Source organism: Mastacembelus armatus, chromosome 13 (assembly GCF_900324485.2).
Source record: "Mastacembelus armatus chromosome 13, fMasArm1.2, whole genome shotgun sequence".
NCBI lineage: Eukaryota > Metazoa > Chordata > Actinopteri > Synbranchiformes > Mastacembelidae > Mastacembelus > Mastacembelus armatus.
The window spans coordinates 13518146-13536912 of NC_046645.1; the positions used below are offsets into that span (position 1 = coordinate 13518146).

At 41.0% G+C, this 18767-nt stretch overlaps 1 long non-coding RNA gene across 2 annotated transcripts in view; it reads left to right on the forward strand.

Moving 5' to 3' along the window:
* The window catches only part of LOC113145274 (uncharacterized), a 29646-nt gene extending 12132 nt beyond the window's left edge, over nucleotides 1-17514 (forward strand). Inside the window, exon 4 of one of the 2 annotated variants that reach the window (XR_003297226.1) lies at nucleotides 15667-17514. This is a non-coding gene — a long non-coding RNA (uncharacterized LOC113145274). Of the gene's footprint in view, nucleotides 1-2007; nucleotides 2246-15666 lie in introns of those variants that run through there. The other variant, XR_003297228.1, reaches the window with a different exon arrangement.
* Nucleotides 17515-18767: the final 1253 nt, after the last annotated feature.

Genomic DNA, 18767 nt, shown 5'->3' on the forward strand with positions numbered 1-18767 from the left:
CCAGCTGCGACGCTTGATCCTTCTTCCTCGATATCTAGCACTCATGTGGCATCGGGTGTTGCCAAGTTACCATGAGCTATGCACTGCATGATGATGAGGATGTAGTTACAGGATATAAATGGATTTCCAGTAACAAAAATGCTTTTCAGAAACAAACCCCGTACTTAACCGCACCATATCCTTCAAGAACGAAGAAGCGGATTGGTTGGTGTTTTTCACATGACTTGAGGTGTTTGCTACATTTTGAAAAGTTAAGTTCATCTTTGTGATGTAGACACGCATGGAAAGATGGGTGTGTTGTGACGGTGGAAGTATATCAAAGCCAGATGTTTTGAGAGCGCACAAACCCAATTCTGGGAGCTAATCAGTTTGCAGTTTGCGAACGTTTCTGTGCTTTGTGGCGTCACTGCAGTTTCGCGCCGCTGTGCTATGAAGGCCCCGCCCACATAGAGGTGGTACTCACTTGGAATGGAAAATAACCAAAACAGAGTCAAGTCAAGTAGTATTACCTAAACTGTATATTGGAAATGGGCATTAGTGTCAATACATTTCAATTTTTAGGATTAAAAAGAAATTATGACACTCTTTGTTTCCACATAGTAGTTTTTAAAAAACAAAAGCAGAAGGAGGGGTTTTAACTGGATGGCCATTAATTTCCAGGTAAAATCAAACATGTGACATTCTGCTCTCATATTACCTACGACAAAAGAAACCACAAGCACCTTTGAATTTTGCTGAGCATGTTGCTCCCTGAGATCATCTGTTACACTCATAATTATGTTCTCCCCAGCACTCAAATGTGACTCTGCTTGCTCAAATCTGTGCCTGCTCACTCTCAAATAATGATCTGCAAACTGAGTAGCTTCTGAATTTAGGTTTATGCACTCTCAAAACTTTTGGCTTTAATGTATTTCCATATGCGACTGCGTTGCTCTCTATATTGAGCTTGCTTGCAACAGGTCTGCATTTAAAATAATAACCTTGAGTGTGAAAATGAAGTGATGCGAATAGCCCCTTAATTTGGAAACAGGTCAGGATGGGAGGGGCAAAGAATGGTAAGGAGTGGCCTATGGTGTAAATTTGTTTTGAGTCTTACTAGACCCTGTAGCAACTGAAAACAAAGTCAGTGGAGTACCTTTAAGATTATTTGTTATTTTAATTCATTGAATCAGCCAAAACAAACCTGCCCATCTGGTTATTTAGTTTATGATGACAGCACTTCATTGATAGGAATGACAAGCAATAGAGAAAAGTGAAAGCAGATAAGTCCCATTTCCTATTAAATATTTTATTAGAAGTTACATAAAATAAAGTAAAGGAAGTTAAAAAAAAACAAAAAACAACTAAAACAAAAAACGGAAGTAAAAACCAGCAACTGAAACCCATAGCCTGGTAGGCCACCACTGTGAGTGGGAAAGATTACAAAATTTGGGTTTGATGCAATACCAAGTTATACCAGGGCTGTAATTGCCAAAACAAAACACTTCATTATCGTTTATAAGAGGGGCGTCATGTGCCATGCTTTAGAGCTGAATACAACTGAATTCAGCCACTTCTGAATTGTCAAACATTCCGTACAGTATTCCTTTTTACTGTTAATCACTTAATCAGATGCATGTGAAACAAGGCTGTTTTTGGTGGTGGATAAATGTTTACAGTGTGACATTTCTGAACAGACAGTGATTGTCTAATTTTCTAAAAAATTGTCTAAAAAAACACTAGCAGAGAAGCCAGAAACATGTTCATGTGGTTAGAACATGATCCGATTGGGATTGATCAACTTCATTGTATTAATCCTATGGATACAAGTGTTAGTATTTGTATATCAGTAGTTTGATACTAATCCACCACTGGCGGCCACCATCTCCAATTACTGCAGAATGATTTACAATAGGGGAAAAATGTTTGTTATTGAAAGTAATCTGGGGTTTTTCAGAATTGTCCTGTAGCAACATTTTGACAGCTGATTGGGCAGCATTTACTCTAACACTTGGGGCTTATCCACAGAGCTGTAGAGTCACTCTCTCCACATCCTGATTTGGCCTGAAAAGCTATCTCCCTGGACTTCACTTCTAACCCTGACCTCCAGCCCTCAAACCTGACCCCGCCCCTTTAACCTCGAAGTGAGGGTTCATATCCTGCGGGTCCTCAAACACACAGAAAATGCACAAATGTGCATAAACAAATCAAGTTGTTGTTACTATTTTATTATCCTGTTAAGCGATTTTTTTCTTGATTGCTGTTACAACACCAAATATGTGTGAGAAAACATAAATGCGATTGACAAATGAAATCTGCATGCAAATTCAATCAATTAAATCTTCTACCTTCATTTTTTTCTGCTGAAAAATGCTAAAAAATAAACCACTTAAAATAACGGGCCTGTTTATGCTATGTTTATTTTTTTAATAATTTACACATGTTTGTAACAGATCCACATTTCTGTACTGCTGACAAGTTTGGATGCACTTCTTACACAGTAAAACCTTGTAAAACCATTTTGCTGTGTAATATAAAAGTTAATTATATCCAAGTTTCCTCAGAGAAACTACATAGGAAGAACAAGACATGGCCAGACCAAGAAAGAACCATGTCTGGATCTAAACACATACTGAGGAGATAGTTACTTGAAGCTCAGCCTGGCCTCCTCCCCTTCACTATTATTAGAGTGTGTGAGTGATTGGACTAATCCTGATTGAATTACAGTGTAAACTCACTCACTGGGTATCCAGAGCTAAGACAGTGTCCTCTGTGTACCCTCCACTCAGAGCAGGAAGCTGCCAGCCTTTCTGAGATTAGGTCTGTTTCCTCTCAGCACACAGTGCACTCCCTGCGACCCGCTGGCCCTGTGACCCTGTAACCTTCCTCCCAGAATGCATGGCATACACACTATCAGCCATGGGGTGGGCCAGCTGGCATGTAAGACACACACAGACACACCCACACACACACACCACGATTCCTCAGAAAATGATAAATGAGTTTGCTTCAAAAACAAAATTACCTTTCCTGGTACATGGTTGCAATGCTGAAGTGCTGGCAAACAACATTGTAATTTATTTTAATATTGTATCCATATACAGTGCTATTCCAGTACCCGGCCCAAACTCTCAAGCCTCCTCCTCCCTCCCTAACAAATTGTGGCAGTAATTTTTCCCTCTCACTGAGCTTTATGAGCCATAATATGAAGCACCTGTAGTCACACGAGGGCCAGATGAGGGCTGCGGGAGTCTCTTTGTGACCCAGCTTCAGCCTAGGACACACACAGAAACACTCACAGCTGAAGTTCTTTTTTGCTTAGCGGGTACGTTTATTATTTTTTATTAATGTGTGGATTAACAGCTAAAACCTGAGATTCATTTTGGGAACAATCATTCACAAAACCCTTTTTGTTAGTCATGTTAACAGTGTGACTTTTGTATGGCATTAAGTGTTGAGTGTCCAGACAGAAAATCTACTGTATGGATTGGAAGTCATTCTTGATCCCCAGAGGATAGAGCCTAATGGCTTTGATTATCCCCCTGACATCCCCTCTAACACTGCTTTGAGGCTGATGGTTTTGTTTTTAGGAACACATCTCAACAACTATTGGATGATCTTCCACAAAACAGATATCAATGGTGCAGTATCTGAACAGCTACCATATTGGTTGGCACATAATTTGTCCCCAGACGATATACTTTAACAGATACAAAGTAGGTGGTTGTAACTAATCTTTGCTAATTTTGCAGTCCTAGTGATGTGTTGTGTTGAGCACAAAATCTACATACCCTTCTCTAACTGGACTGTCCAAAACTTACCAAATTGAAAGCAATGCTTTTCAGTTCGACTGATACAAAAGCAAAAAAACATTTGTTTTAGAAAGTAGTGCAAGCTGCATCAGTAACTGCTCATCCAAAGATAAGGGATAAAGAGTGCAGAACTGATGAAATGATAACACTTCCTCTATAGCGATAGACGCAAAGCCTTACACAGAAATGTACAGTACAGTATGTTTTCTAAGTGTATTTGTATCACAAGTCAAACATCTGACTGCAGAGTGGGAAGCCGCACCTAAAAATGCCAGTGACTGCACATGGTGCATCATCTCACAATGACAGTGGACAACTGACGTCACCTTTAACACTCTCCAAAGCTCATAGCACTTAATGTTAAATGGAGGGTGAGATTCCTTTCATCTGACTCTGCGTGTGTACAAATGTGTTCTATTGAGGCCACATGTAACACCCAGGCACTCAGTTTGCTATGAAAACAAGAGGTCATTAGTCAGTGCACAAGGCTGTAACCTTCAGTTCTCTGAGGTTTCAGGTCAGCTGCTTTCTATTACCTCAGGGGGTTGATCTGGTGTGGACTGAAAGTTAGCTCTGGCCGAGTGACCCAGTTTACATACAAACACTGATGGTATTGATGCCCTTTTGCCCTGAGTCACTCACACTCAGACATGAGGCTGTGTGATAAACACATCAAACTAACTAACCCTTTGCCTCAGTCACTGCTGTGGGGATCAGCATCCATAAAAATGACCTCAGTCTCTTACTGTAAAATAATGGGACATGCTATTATTAGTGTGGTTTCTGGACACATTGCATTCAATTTTATCAGTAAGGAGTCATGAGCAATGTGAGCACAAACTTCCATTTAACTGTCTAATTAAAGTAAGACTGTCATTTGACTCAACTGCACCAAGGGTATAATTGTCATACAAAGCCTGTCACCACAACTGAACCACAGATGATACACAAAACAGGCACTGACTTTAGATCTATGTGCATTATTATTACCATGCTGCAAAAATACAGAGGTGTGTGTCTGTTTGTGTATATTCTGTTCGCTTTTTTTATTGCCACTTGACTTATTTAAGGCACAGTTTCCACTGATGTGCTCCCACATGCCACCCGTCTGTCGTTGCGAGTAAAAGTCACCCATCAAAATATAACAAACTGCACCAGCCTGTTAACCACAAATGAAGAAAAACATAAATCAGTGTATATGAAAGCAAGAAAAGAGACAGGGACAACAGGAGTGCATTAAAAAATAAAAAGGGCATAAAATAAAGGAATAAAAAGGATATGACATTCAGTAAATACAGCAGAAGTTAAACTCCTACCGTGCATTATAATTATGTTTTTATGTTTTAATGTTTCATAATTTTTTCAGTCTACTGCAGTACTGAAAGTAAATGCTTGAGGTCTTCAGTAGAGGGAGCACATAGCCTTTGGGGAAACACTTCCTTGCTTCCTTTTCCCAGGTGGGAGAGACTAGGGGCTGTTACCACCTGTTAGGTGAGGGTCATGTGACTGACAGGAGGGCCTGGTAAGCAGCATCACTAGCAAGCTAATCTGCTAGTATGTGCATGCTATCTTTAAAATATCAAACACTGGATGCAGGTATGACAGTGTTTATCTTACAGCATCTGTTTCACTGACATATGAATAGGAAGCTTTGTTCATTTTTTTGCAGTGCAACTCTAAATCATAAGTTAAAAAAAGATTAGAGTATATATTTGCATTCATATTCATGAAGGGTATATATTTTAAGAGGATTTTCTTTTTTGGATTGATTATATAGGGATGAGTGATGCTGTTTGTTTAAAGTAACTAGAGGTGGAAAAATAATGAAATTTTCTTGTTAAATATTTAGTACAAGTAGACAAAACAGCAAAGCTCCTGAAAATCAAGCCACTACTGCTTATTCAACAACTACATGACCCTTGTTGGAGAATTTCCCCTCCTCAGTCATCATAAACATCTGAGGAAATTTTGTGCATGTGTTTAGGTTCTCTAAAATGCATGCCTTTTCAGGTATGAATGTTTTATATTAATACTGTGTTGGGTGAATGTGCGTACTTGGCTTGACTGTTTCGACATGTTTGGACAAGGTGAAGTAATTAAGTGATTTAATTGGCAACACGTTGGATCTAGCAAGACTTTTCAGGAGATATGTGGCACTTTCAGAGTAAAACATGTTGCAGGTTTTGCAGAAATGTTAAGTTTTCTGGAAGGTTTGCTGTACTAAAAGATTCTACTGTTAGCAGTGTTCATGTATGTTTTATAAATTTACCAGTGGAAATAATTTATGTAGAAGGAAGCAAATTGATATTTGGTGAATTAATGAACCAACTCTGTGGTGTTTTAGAAAAACCACTGTATATAATCACAGACTTTGTGCTTGTTTTGTTTTCATTGATATGTTATTTTAATTCATCCATTTGAGACAGAGGGAATCATTGACCCACAACACTATCTCCATCAGTGATTTTTCCACTGATATGTACCTTTCACTCACTGACTTTTAGAAACTTTTTCCCCTCCTTGCTTTAGTTCTCTTTCATTACAACCTACACAGTTCCCCTTGTACAAGCCCAAACACTGACTGACTGACTGACTGACTGACTGACTGACTGACTGACTGACTGACTGACTGACTGACTGACTGACTGACTGACTGACTGACTGACTGACTGACTGACTGACTGACTGACTGACTGACAGACAGACAGACAGACAGACAGACAGACAGACAGACAGACAGACAGACAGACAGACACACACACACACACACACACACAGGTCATACCTTTTCCCTCCTGCACCTGGTCCCAACCTTTGGTCTGTGGTTTCTTTGGTCGTCAGTAGCTGAAGTCCTGGGCCTTGGATGGTGTTAATCAAAGACTTGTTTTGATCCAGGTCCAGTTTGCTGCGTGAGGAACATGTTCAGTCAGTGAAGATAACGGCTGCAGGGCAACACAGCTTGTTTGAAATGGAAATGAGCGCTTCGTCTTCCTCTCATAGCTACCACCACGACTCAAAAGGGTAATTCCCTTTGTAATTTATTGCTGTGAATTGATTCCAAATGAATAGATTATGTTTTGCTTATTTGCAGAATGATGCCATTTGTAATGGATCAGAGGCTTGTGAGGAGCTGAAGAACTTGTGCTATAGTGACATTTGAGCACAAACCTGGGCTCAGTAGAAACACTTAAAGCCTTTGATAAACATTCTTATCTAGAGGTGAGATGTTGAAATGTGATCTGCTCAGACAGAACAGAGAGCCAAGACCCAAGGCATGTGTGTGTGTGTGCGTGTGTTTTAGTTTAATGGTGGTTGTCCCCACATTGCCTCTCTTTCCCTTCATCTTCAGCTCTGAGGGCTTGTTTTATCAGCTCCACCACCAGAGCTGGCAGTAATGTGTGCCCACCCATGTAGTCAACTCTATGCATAAGTGTTCTTTGTCTATTTGAATATATGTGAGTGTATCAGTGCATTTATGTGTGTGCCAGGCAGCAGATATTCAAAATATATTGGTTGATTTATAATCTCCTCAGGCTTTGGAGAGATCCCCTATATGACTAAAGATAGCAAAGGGTCTGTGCAGGGACAGCAAAGCACTATGACTTAGCTGGTGCCAGCACACACACGAACACAGGTATGTTTGATATGTAGACACACACACAGCCAAGCGCACAACAAAATATTAGCCTCTCAGCAAACTTAATGTAAACACACAAAGAGAAAAAAAATCAAAGCAACACATCGACTCGCTGAATGCACAATGAATAGATAAGTTGAATCTGACTTTTTTCACTGAGGAACATTTGATCCTCTTGGCACACAAAACCGCATGCAGTCAACCACAAATTTTGGCTCCCTTAACTGTGGTTATGCTACTCACTTCTGATTTTAAAAACCTCATCTAATTTCTATTTCTCTGAGTGCACATTCAGAGAGGTGCAGACCATTAGGTATAAGCATATCAAGTCCATCAAACTCAATATGATAAAGACATTGCGTGTGCTTGTATACCAGGCTGGTGGACAAGATTTAAACTTTGAAATGATGTGTTTACTAATAGGGTAAATAAGTAAATAACATAACAAATCTTCAAACTTAAATGTCAAAACAGATCTCTAGTCATTTCCTTCCAGTGTAGTCCATATAAACATTCGACAAGTGACTCATATGAGAACGCTGGTATCTGCCAATCCTATGATTAAAGTGCAACTTAACCCTAGCTGGAAATCTTGTTTGACTGACCTCCAGTTGTTAAGATCCTCCCTTTGCTACAGTGATGTACAAGCAGAATATATACCCATGGTGTACTCAGTACAGCAGGACATCGATGAGACTTTAATCCTTCAAGCACAAGGGGCCAACACAGTTAAATTTATGTATCCAAAATTGACTGGGTAATGTTAAGGGAAAAAAATGTTCTCGAGGTAAAAAAAAGTGGAGATGGAGGAGATGAAAGGAGATGGGACATGAATCCCAGTGGCAAAGTCAGAGGCTTTATTTGCCAAAACCTCAACCACAACTTCTTGCCAACCTCAGCCGCACTTTAGCCATGCTTTTTGTTTCGTATGCCTTTAAAGGATCAATTTTTTTTTTTTTTTTTAATCAATGCAGTTGTTACACTGACTACTTATGCATAAGCACAGAAATGTATTTCTTGTGTAACTACAATCTGCAGCTTTTATGCTTCACATCTGTTTTCTTCAGAATAAAATTCACTGATTGAGAATGGAGCTGTGAACACAGCAGAGCTTCGTGTGTGAATGGATCCAGGATAGACAGTGTTGGACAACTGCAGCTGTTAGCTGATAATATGCCTCCATATGAGGTTGTTTTCACTACCACTTTCTCTGTGGTAGTGCTAGGTCTAGATTTAATAGGAAGTGAGAAAAAAAGCTACAGATTTTCTGAAAGTTGGCCATTGTTCACAACGAAAATTTCTCCTGATTACTTGGTCAAAAACTCCAGAAACCTAGTAAGTAAAACACTTTGATGTAAAGGTCAAGAATGAATTTACTTAGCCATTATTGCAACAACTGCTAAAGGTTTTTTTTTGTTTTTTTTTAATCAGGAAATGTCAACTTGGATTGTTAGCAGCTGGTAGGGCAGTCCCAAATATGTTTTTATCTTGTTGTCAGACATTATCTTATATCAGTGAATTCCTTTAAATTAGGCCATTGGTGTGCCACCTAGGCCTTTAGTGACTTATCTCAGGGGACTTGATTCAAAAATGGGAGGCTAAAGAGATTTGTCAGTGGAGATAATTGGCCTTCCGAGACCACCAGCAGCCCCTTATGTGGCGTTCTACTTATGTGGAGCCTGTCTGATATTGAGGAGTCCACCCAGCCAGATATGAGAGCACCATGACCAGGACACAGGGGTGATGAGAGGCTGGCTGAGAGCGGGAGGGATGGAGAGAGGTGGGGGTGGGTGTTTGAAGTGGAAAGAGATCCAGAGCCATTTTATAGCTTTTTCTTATGCCCTTCTAGAGGGAAAAATCTAAGGGATGTCGTTTTTTTTTAAAAACACATAAAGTTTGTGATTTTGATGATTTATAGAGAAAGGAAGAGAGAAAGAGAAAGAGAGAGCAAGGAGAGAGGGAGGGGTGGTGGCAGGGGGGTTTAAACATGATGCAAACCATTTGGAGTGGGGAGCGGAGGTTGCCAGCACAGCCTGCTCTGTTTAAACTGGAGAGGAAGTGACCGTATATACAGCATGCCAGCAAACTCCCTCTCCCTCACTGTCTTCCTCTATCTCTTCTTTCTCGTCCACTCTTTCTCTCTCTCTGTCTCACACACACACACACACATATATGAAAAATTGGGTTTCAGAAGCTCGAGAAAGTGTGTGCTCACACGTACATACACACTCACATTCACAGAGGTCAACTGATGGCCATTGGTTAGAGAGTATGTTTGTTATTCTAATATTATGTTTCTTTACATCACCGTCACAAGGCCCATCACCATTATTATCATTATTACTATTATTACAATCTGGAAGGCTGGGGGGTACACGGGAGAGCAAGAATAAAGGAGCACCAAGGAGAGAAAAGAGCCAAGAAAGAGAGACTGAAAAATGAAAGACCGAGCAAAAGGGAGGAGAAGAGGTCAGCATTTTCCCTCAACACTCGTCCATGACTTAATCTTATCCCGCTCTATTGAGACCTTCCCAGGAATGAGGATTTGTTGTAGACATAAAGAGAGAAAAAGATGGAGACTGAGATGATGAAGAGACGAGGGTGAAGAGAAGGTGATGGAGAAGAGGAGCAAACGAAAAACCTGGAGTATAAGGTATAAGGAGCTCATTGGTAGGTGTGACAGTGTGGATTAATGGTTCCCTTAAAGGATAATTCCAGTTTATTACTACTTAGGCCATAGCGTTGACTATAATTCCTACTGGTATTAATAACATGCAACTCACTAAGTTCAGAGGATATAGTTGGCGATATTCTATATCTTCTGTTAGTGTCAAATAATCCATTGAAAAGACCAAAACCAACAATGTGTTAGTTGGTCTCTTAATACATCCTGACTTCCTAGGCCTGTCTGTGGCTCTCAGCCCCAGCTTCATTCTTTCCTACTTAAGGAAGGCGTACACTTTAAAAAAAAACAACTGACATTTAAAAAGGCTTTTGTTGGATTGTACAGTAGGGGACTGCATTCAGCTCTAGATTTAGTCTTCTCCTCAGTATATAGGCTACTGTACGGCAGGAGGATACTATGTGGAAAGTCAAAAAAAAAAAAAAAAAAAAAAGCTAAAAAGCTAAAGTGCCCATGGACAGTCCATGGTAATGAATAAATTGAAGGAACAATGTAGTCTTCAGATGCATACACAACTTTTGTTAATAAATTAATGTTGGTTTTGGTCTGTTTATGGGATTTGTGGACAAGAAAAAAACCACGAAGTCTGACAGAGAGCACAAGGCATCAAATGATCAAATGATCATTGAGGTTGGAGAAACAGCTGTCCAATCAATTGGCAGGACTGAGTCTAGCTACATTAATAGAATGTAAACAAAAAGCATGGATGATACAGATGTGTGAGTAGTTTTCAGCAGTGCTTAATTTGTAAATCCGAAGGTGATATAATGCCAAGTGCACTTAAGTGCTGTGGGGTGACGAGGTGGGTACATGTCCCAGAGCATGTGCACTAGACAGTGCTGAAACTAACATGTTACATACTCTAATGCCCACCTGCTAGGCTGTGGGGCTTACTTGCCTCAACTTTGAATAATATTTATGATATAAATGTCAGGGAAATAATTTCAAATCATTGTAAGCTACTCTACACAACACACAACAATGTCCATCTGACATGCCCACATCACCACTTAACTGTGGGACCTGAAGCACTGGCAGTCAGCAATTCATTTCTCAGCAGGTCTAACATATACACAGTATTACTTAACAATTCATAGTAAAGAGTAACACACATATAGCTTTCTAAAATATTAATAGCTTTAATGTCTGGTTATCTAAAACACCCCACACCACAGCCATGTCCTCCCTGTTATAGGTTTTACTGCATATGTCTGTGCACTTGTCTGTCCTTTGGCCAGAGGTCTAAGTACCCACTGAGCTTTTTACTTCATCACTTGTGTCTAAAACAGAAAATGAAATTGCTTGAAATTGGTGTGTAAACTAATGTATATATATTATACCAGTGAGGTACGCTACCATATCAGAGGTATAAGTGCTGGAACACAAGCAGCCAAAAACAGATCATGTTACGGCAAAAATGAATCCCTGGTTTTAAGTCAAGTACCTGGAGAAAACAGAAAGAATCCGCACAGAAAGATTCTGGACAAGCTGAATTAAAGCTTCTTGCTGCAAGGTGACCACAGTCCCACCGTGTCACCCACGTGAGTGCTTACATTTTGATGAGACTAATATTACCTCCTGACTGTTGCAGCTTCCACAGCTTGTGTGTAAACTGAAAATGATAGCACCTAACATAACAACCATGGTGAAACAAAATGACTGATTATTATACTGGCCCCTCGCCCTACCTGACCTCTTATTAACAATATTCCTGATGCAGACAATTCATTTTGTGCTATCATGACAGATAGAAAAAACACAAAACATGAAATGAACCATAACATATTAAAGAATAATGACCAAGTTGTAAAAAATTGGAATTATCCTTCAATCAAAAGTCATTCACATGCATTTACCCACTGAGCTGTTTCAACCATCTGTACTGTAATGTTTCCCAATCAAGTGTGATTCAAACTAAAACAGAACTAATAATCTCTGCACTCTTGTTTTGGGGGTTACACAAAGCAGACACAGGGCCACCTATTTCTGTGGTGTCTGCCTGAGCTGTGGTGAACTGGTCTAGACTTCACTAAACTCAAGCACTGTGGTCTGGTGATGTCATCCTAAGAAACAACTAATTGGTTTATGATCACCTCCAAATTGGCTCCCAGTGGACTATATCAAATAAAGGGCTAACATGAGTGGAAAGGTTACTTGGCAGTTCAGATGTTTGACAGGCTGCCATGCTCTTCCATTTTTAGTTCAGACAGAAAACTAAACACTAATATAACCAAGTGTTCTTCTCTAATGTACTGTTTCGTATCTCCAAGTGAATTCTTATAATGAGAGTCATAAAAGAAAATTCAATAAGTGGACACAGACATGACGTGTGATGCCAAAGTGTGCTAACTAAAACAAAAGCAAGGAGAAAGGAAAACTGGTGCACATCAGCAGTTATTCAGACATGAGCCCTTGCATCTGACACCTCTTTACCAAAGACAAGTAGATTTTGCATTAGCAACAACACACTAACACCAAACATAGCATCATGTTTCTTTTCAATTGAAAGAAAACTGATTCATTCAGGATTCAAGATTCATTGCTTAATTGCAATTTCACTGTGGTTGGTAGGAATTTGCTTTAGTGAGCTAAAATATAGCAAAACAAAAACCTCAAGACATCTCATAACCACACTGAAGGCATAAAATAAGTGGTAAAAACATTCAATTACTATTATTTAAAGTAATATATTGCTCTTCAGTATGTCTTTATGTGGAAGTTACATTATATTACCACATGTACACACGTCCATTAAAGTTCTACACAAGGACGCACAACACAAGCTGTAAATGCTTCAGAGTATGCAAACACACGCCCACACGTGTGTGTGCCTGTGTATTTGAGTGCGTCTGTGCATGCACACTGGGCTGTTGTGTTGCTGGTGGCTCGGCTTCAGGATTGTGTCGAGGCTGTCTGTAATAAATGTGCCCAGGCGAGTGGGTCCAAAAAGATATATCACAAACAGGAGGGGAGGCAGAGTGCACTGGGGAAGGAAGAGGATGGGGAAAGTGGGGGCGAGAATGGAGAGGAATGGGAAAAGAAATGAAGAAGAGGAGAAAAGAAATGGGGGAGAGAGGGGAGGATCGATTGGTAAGGAAAAAGAGAAAGGGGGGCAGGGGCTGCTTTCTCCTGGGTCCTGCTATGTTTCCCATTATGTAAGCCCTGGTCACCGGCAGCATGCCAACAGGCAAAATAAAAGAGTCTCTCTGGCTTGGCACGGCTCGTATTTTCCTATCCTCGGCGCGGGGTCAGGGAGGGGTCAGGCAGCTGGATGGGGTGCTGGGGGGATTGTGGGGTCTGGGCTGGCCTCCAAAACCCAAAAGGCCCAGGGTTCAAGTACCAGCTGAAAGCAATCAGGGGGAAATCTGGGAGTGCCACAGCTGCTCGCAGCAGAGTTGTTCTGTGGCTCAACCCTCTCTCTCCCTGACTCTCTCTTGTCCCACTTTTCCCTTCTGCATTGCCTGTTTCCCCCCGTCCTATTACTTTTCTTGACAGACACACACACATACAACACTGCATACTTTAAACATGAATCCAAAAGTATATGTGTCTGTGTATGTGTCTATGTGGATGCATGCACTAAGATTGTGTTTGTAAGCTCATGTCTTTGGGTGTGTGTGCTGAGGCATGTTTGTGAGCATGAGTGTGTAAGTGAGGGTCACTGAGAAGACAAAAGGAATAAAGACAATAGTAGCGGTCAAATCTGCACAGACCATAGTGGGTCGCTTACTGCAACACTGTAAGTGTGTTTGACAGCCTGGTCTCTGTGAATGTGCATGTCTGGTGCTGCTGTATTTTACATCAGCGTGTGTGTGTGTTGGTGTATGTTTTGAAATTCCATCAATTCAGGCACAAAAAAAAAAAAACCAATGAGGCTATAAAAAAAAGGCTCAACTCCATTTTTTGTGGCATGACATTTGATTTTTAAATCTACCCATTACTTGCTGGTTATACCTTGCAATATAGAAAGTTCCAGTATAAAACAATGGATGAAAGTTGTATTGAAAGCAGGTGGGGTTAATTCTTCTGTTCTGGTTCTGGTCTAATCTTCCCCTCAGAGGGCATGAAAAATGCCAACAAACACAATACCATTCTCAGTGATTACTTCCATCCTTTGGAAAGTTTCTAACCAGTCTGAGTCTTTTTGCTCCAAGATGACAGTCTGTATTCACAGGGCACAAGAGGTCACTGAACAGTTTGAAGAGCCTGAAAACAATGCAAACCTTACACCAGAGTATGACTGACTTAGAAGCTGTAATTAGGTACATTTCCAGCCACCTGTTTTTATGTGCATTTTCAATTTGTGCAGAATGACACTGAGTGGAAATACCAGAAATTTGGAAAATGTTTAAATCTCTGGCTGCAGTGCAAAAGCTGGCATATTGCCTCTCTCTTGCTTCACTCAACCAGAAACCACCCCCTAAAATGTGTCTGGATTTTGCTTCAGATCAACAATACGTATATGCACACTAACTGTACCAGCAGATCTACAGAAACCTTTATGCTCAAATACTTGCCTGTGTATATGTACTGTGAACTTTTATACTATATGTTACCTAGCAATGTGATGTGTACTGACAAAATGTGTACTGAAGTCATTTAAGGAACAATTGAGTAAATATATTCAATTTTTTTTACTTAAAGCTAAAACAAAAGCAGTGAGAAACAAGGAATGAAATTTATAAAAAAAACTTGGGCTTGACTGGGCTTGACTGACATACAGTATACTTATTTCCTTTATGTAAAATATGGCCTCTAATTTGGAAAAGTTTTAGATAGGTTGTATCTTTGTAGAAGTATAATCCTGTGTAATCGTACTGTAGGTAACAGCAGTATACATTAAACATAATACATCAGGGTTAGCTGGCACTTCATTTACTCTTCTCCTGTCATGTAAATATATTTAAACAAATCAAGTACAAAGAGCTGGAATGGGTTCCAGCAGATCCAAGTGACCCTAAATAGGAATAAGCGGGTATAGATGATGGATGGATGGATGTTTTACATTACATTACATTTTCTGTATGCCAGGTTCAGAAATTACAGTAAACATGTTTCCATCCTAGTGATGTGTTGGTAGTTGAAAAATACCAAAAGAGTTAATGGTGTCACCATCCCTGTCGGCCTTATGAACCATTGTTAAGGTGTCAAGATACAGGACCTGTACCTGAGGTGACATTTTCACCATCAATAAAACATCCTTAAGAGCAACTACATTTGTGGTGGAAGACTAATGCTGCATGCCTCTAGAAGTATTACACACAAAATGCAATGAAGCTGTTTAGGCAGACTGCAGCAACAGACCCCCCACTAAGACACCTTATGGTTTTGTTTTCTTAGCGCTAGCACTTACCTATAAGAGCTTACCGATTAACACTGTCTTATGACAAACACCTCTCATCAGCTGAAGATTAACAGCTACATCATCCATTATACTCCAGAGTTGTTAATCTACAGTAATAATATGAAGGAGAACATTCAGGAGGGCCATTAAGTTTTACATAATGTTTATGATGGGTCATGTATCTCTGTTATGTCTTGTTTAATGTGCACAGGAGATTGTCTCCTGGCCTGCTGTGTATCCACCAAGCTGGCACTGCTGCTCCTGCCTCCTCGTAGATGAGTCAGGCCTGCAACTTCTCTTATCGTCCGTATTTCCCTGTGTGGGTTTCTGGACTCCCTCAACTCATGCCCCCCATCCTGACACCTGGGAGGAGGAGGGAGGAATGGAAGGGGAGATGGCCAAGCAGACAGAAAGAGCAGCAGTGATTGAGAGTGGCAAAAACAGAGGAAGTGATAGAGACAGAGAGCCAGCCAGCTGAGCAAGACTCCAGACACAAAAGGCTGTGAAGACACACACATTTTCACACACACACACACACACACACACACACACACACACACACACACACACACACACACACACACACACACACACTGACATACGCTCACTTATGGACGAAGACAAGGGGAGACTGACAGATAGGACTTGCGCCTGGGGCATGTGCTGGAGGAGACACCCACACTCGTTTTTCGATTCGTTCCCTCACTTGGAGTGACGGAAGGAGCAGGGCTGGCTGTCGTCAGCCTGGCCCAGAGCAGGAAGTGTGCTGGGGATAAGGCAGCCATGTGGCAGGATGTTATGGATTTCTAATTAGAGCAATTCATCTGTCAACAGGGGCGCGCTTTCACTGGAGCTTTCTCTGGCCCTGCTTTCGCCGAACCTTCATACTTCACACTCCCAACTTCATCCACACTCTACTCACACATTCTTCACCCAGGGCGAACATGAACATGCACTCTCATCCCTGGAGATTTCCTAGTCATTGCATCCCACATATTTCACCTCAGACAGGCTACACCAGAACAAATCATTCAATCACCACTGCTCAAATCCACCAAGCAGACCAAAATGGGCTGAAGGGATCCCCTGAGAGATCTCATTCTTCAACGGCGTAGAACCGTGACCAAGATAAAGACTCACCAATGAAGAAGGTGGAGAAGGTGGGAATGAAATCAGTTGTCTGCGCACATACTGTAAACACACTATGATGCAGCATTCTCAGCAAGTGTTGTGCTCCCCAGGGAACAGACCCTGCTATTGTGTTACACCAGATATCCTGCTGCTGCTCTTTTGGACAGGAGCTGATAATTGTACACATAAACAAACAGAGGGGAGGTGTATTATTTGTCTGATGTGTGTATGTGCTTGTGTGGGTGTGTGAATCAGATAGTGATACTATAAACAACTGATAAGTATATGATTATTAGACAAAATTGATGTGGTGTTAAAGAAAAATCTTCCCCTCAGAGCTGTGGTTTTCTGCAATAGCAATTTGTCCGTGTGTGTATGTTTTGTGTGTGTGTGAGAGAGGATGGTAATTGTTCAAATCTAAACAGCTGGGTTTCAGAAAATAACTGCAGTATTGGTGAAGTTATGGGGAAAGTAATCTTAATCAATATGTTGGTCGGTTGGTCTACCAGTTAAATGCCGTATATCTATGTTTGTTTACTAGACTGGCACAGAGGAATTAGGTGTAGACTTGTTTTGTACCCAAGCCTTTTCCTTTATTGCCACTGACATTTGACTTTTTTGGTTATATGGGAAATATCTTCACACATATTGGCTGGCTCGCCATGAAATTTGGAGCAAACATTTTCCATTTCATCCTATATCCAATCTGTCCTGCTTTTTCCCCTCCACAGCAAGAAAAAATCCTGGGTCAAAGTGCAAGAGAAACTGAATCATGAGAAAAACCAGCAATGGAAGAAATAGCACAACGAGAAAGATGGAAGGGAGCAGAAGGAGGAAGGCAGTGTAGGAAAAGTTAGGATGTGAAAGAGGGTCTTAGAAAAAAGGAAGAGTTCGACATTGGCTAGGGATGACGAGAGGGCCCGCAGTGATGGAGCGATATTGCAGAAAGAGGGTGTAGGGAGAGGGGCAGGGCGAGTTGGGTGGGGATGAGGCGGGTGGAGGCAGAGGGGTCGGGGGTGAGGGGTGGTGGGCTGTACGAGGCCGGGAACACAGAGCAGCGGCCGGGGGGATGTTTAGATAGGTGCAGGCTGCCACTAGGAAGTCCACGCTCCAGTATAAACAGGCCGCCACACAACCCAGCACTCCCAACTGTGGGAGAAATCTGCCCTGAGACACACAGAGTGGCGCTGGCCAACAGAGTGAAGGAGGGAGGGAACGAGGGAGTGAGCGGTGGGAAGCAGGGGAGGATGGCTACACGGCCACTTTCAGATCCCTGCAGAATATATACACACAGCTGAGTCTGGCCTTTGGACCCATTTCCTTTTGCTTCCCTTGCCGAGGTCCATGCAGAACTCCTGCAGCCACTTTGGCTGCTCTTATCTCCATGTAATCTCTACCGCCTATATACACACCAGTACCAATATATGCACACATATACTGTACATTCGTATGCAAGTGTGAAAGCATGCACTGAAATGCACACACAGAAATATGTTTGTATTACTATTCTTTTGAGGTTCTTTATTACCCTGCACTTTAGTACACTAAAAATTCACTTTCAACCTTGAAGCAACACAAATCATTTATATTAACAAAAGGACTATATGTGTAAAAGAGTTGCTTGTAATCATAAACCCACAACAGGACTATGCAGTTCCTCTCAACTCTGCAGGGCTTTTCAGCATCTTTCAGCTCAGTGTTTGGATTTCCATGACTTTATTGTTTTGGTTCAGTCTCAGCGCTCTCATCAGCATTGTTTCCAGCAGGAACAGCAGCTGCTTTCAGACCTAACCTACTGTACACTACCTGCCCAGAACCAAATGCCAGTAAGAGATGAGGAAAGAATAAGTAGTCAAGGAGCTGTTTATTTTAATCAGGAATTATAACTTTGCTTATGTATTAGTTTTGGCCATTGTTTCTATCAGCTGCAATATCACTGTAGTCACCACATTAACTGCTAAGATTGCAAATAGACAACATGATGTTAGGTTATGAGTCTAGCCACATTACCAAAACCATTTTAGTGAACATGAAACTGAAAGTGGAAAAAACAGAGGTTGATAATAAAGTCTGGAAGTGCAGTAGTGTCAAAGCTGAACTAGATTGGTCTCTTATGATGAGACAATGAAACAATAACAACGTTTGCCCTCACTTTCTCCTCCAAAACGTTTTGCTAACCTT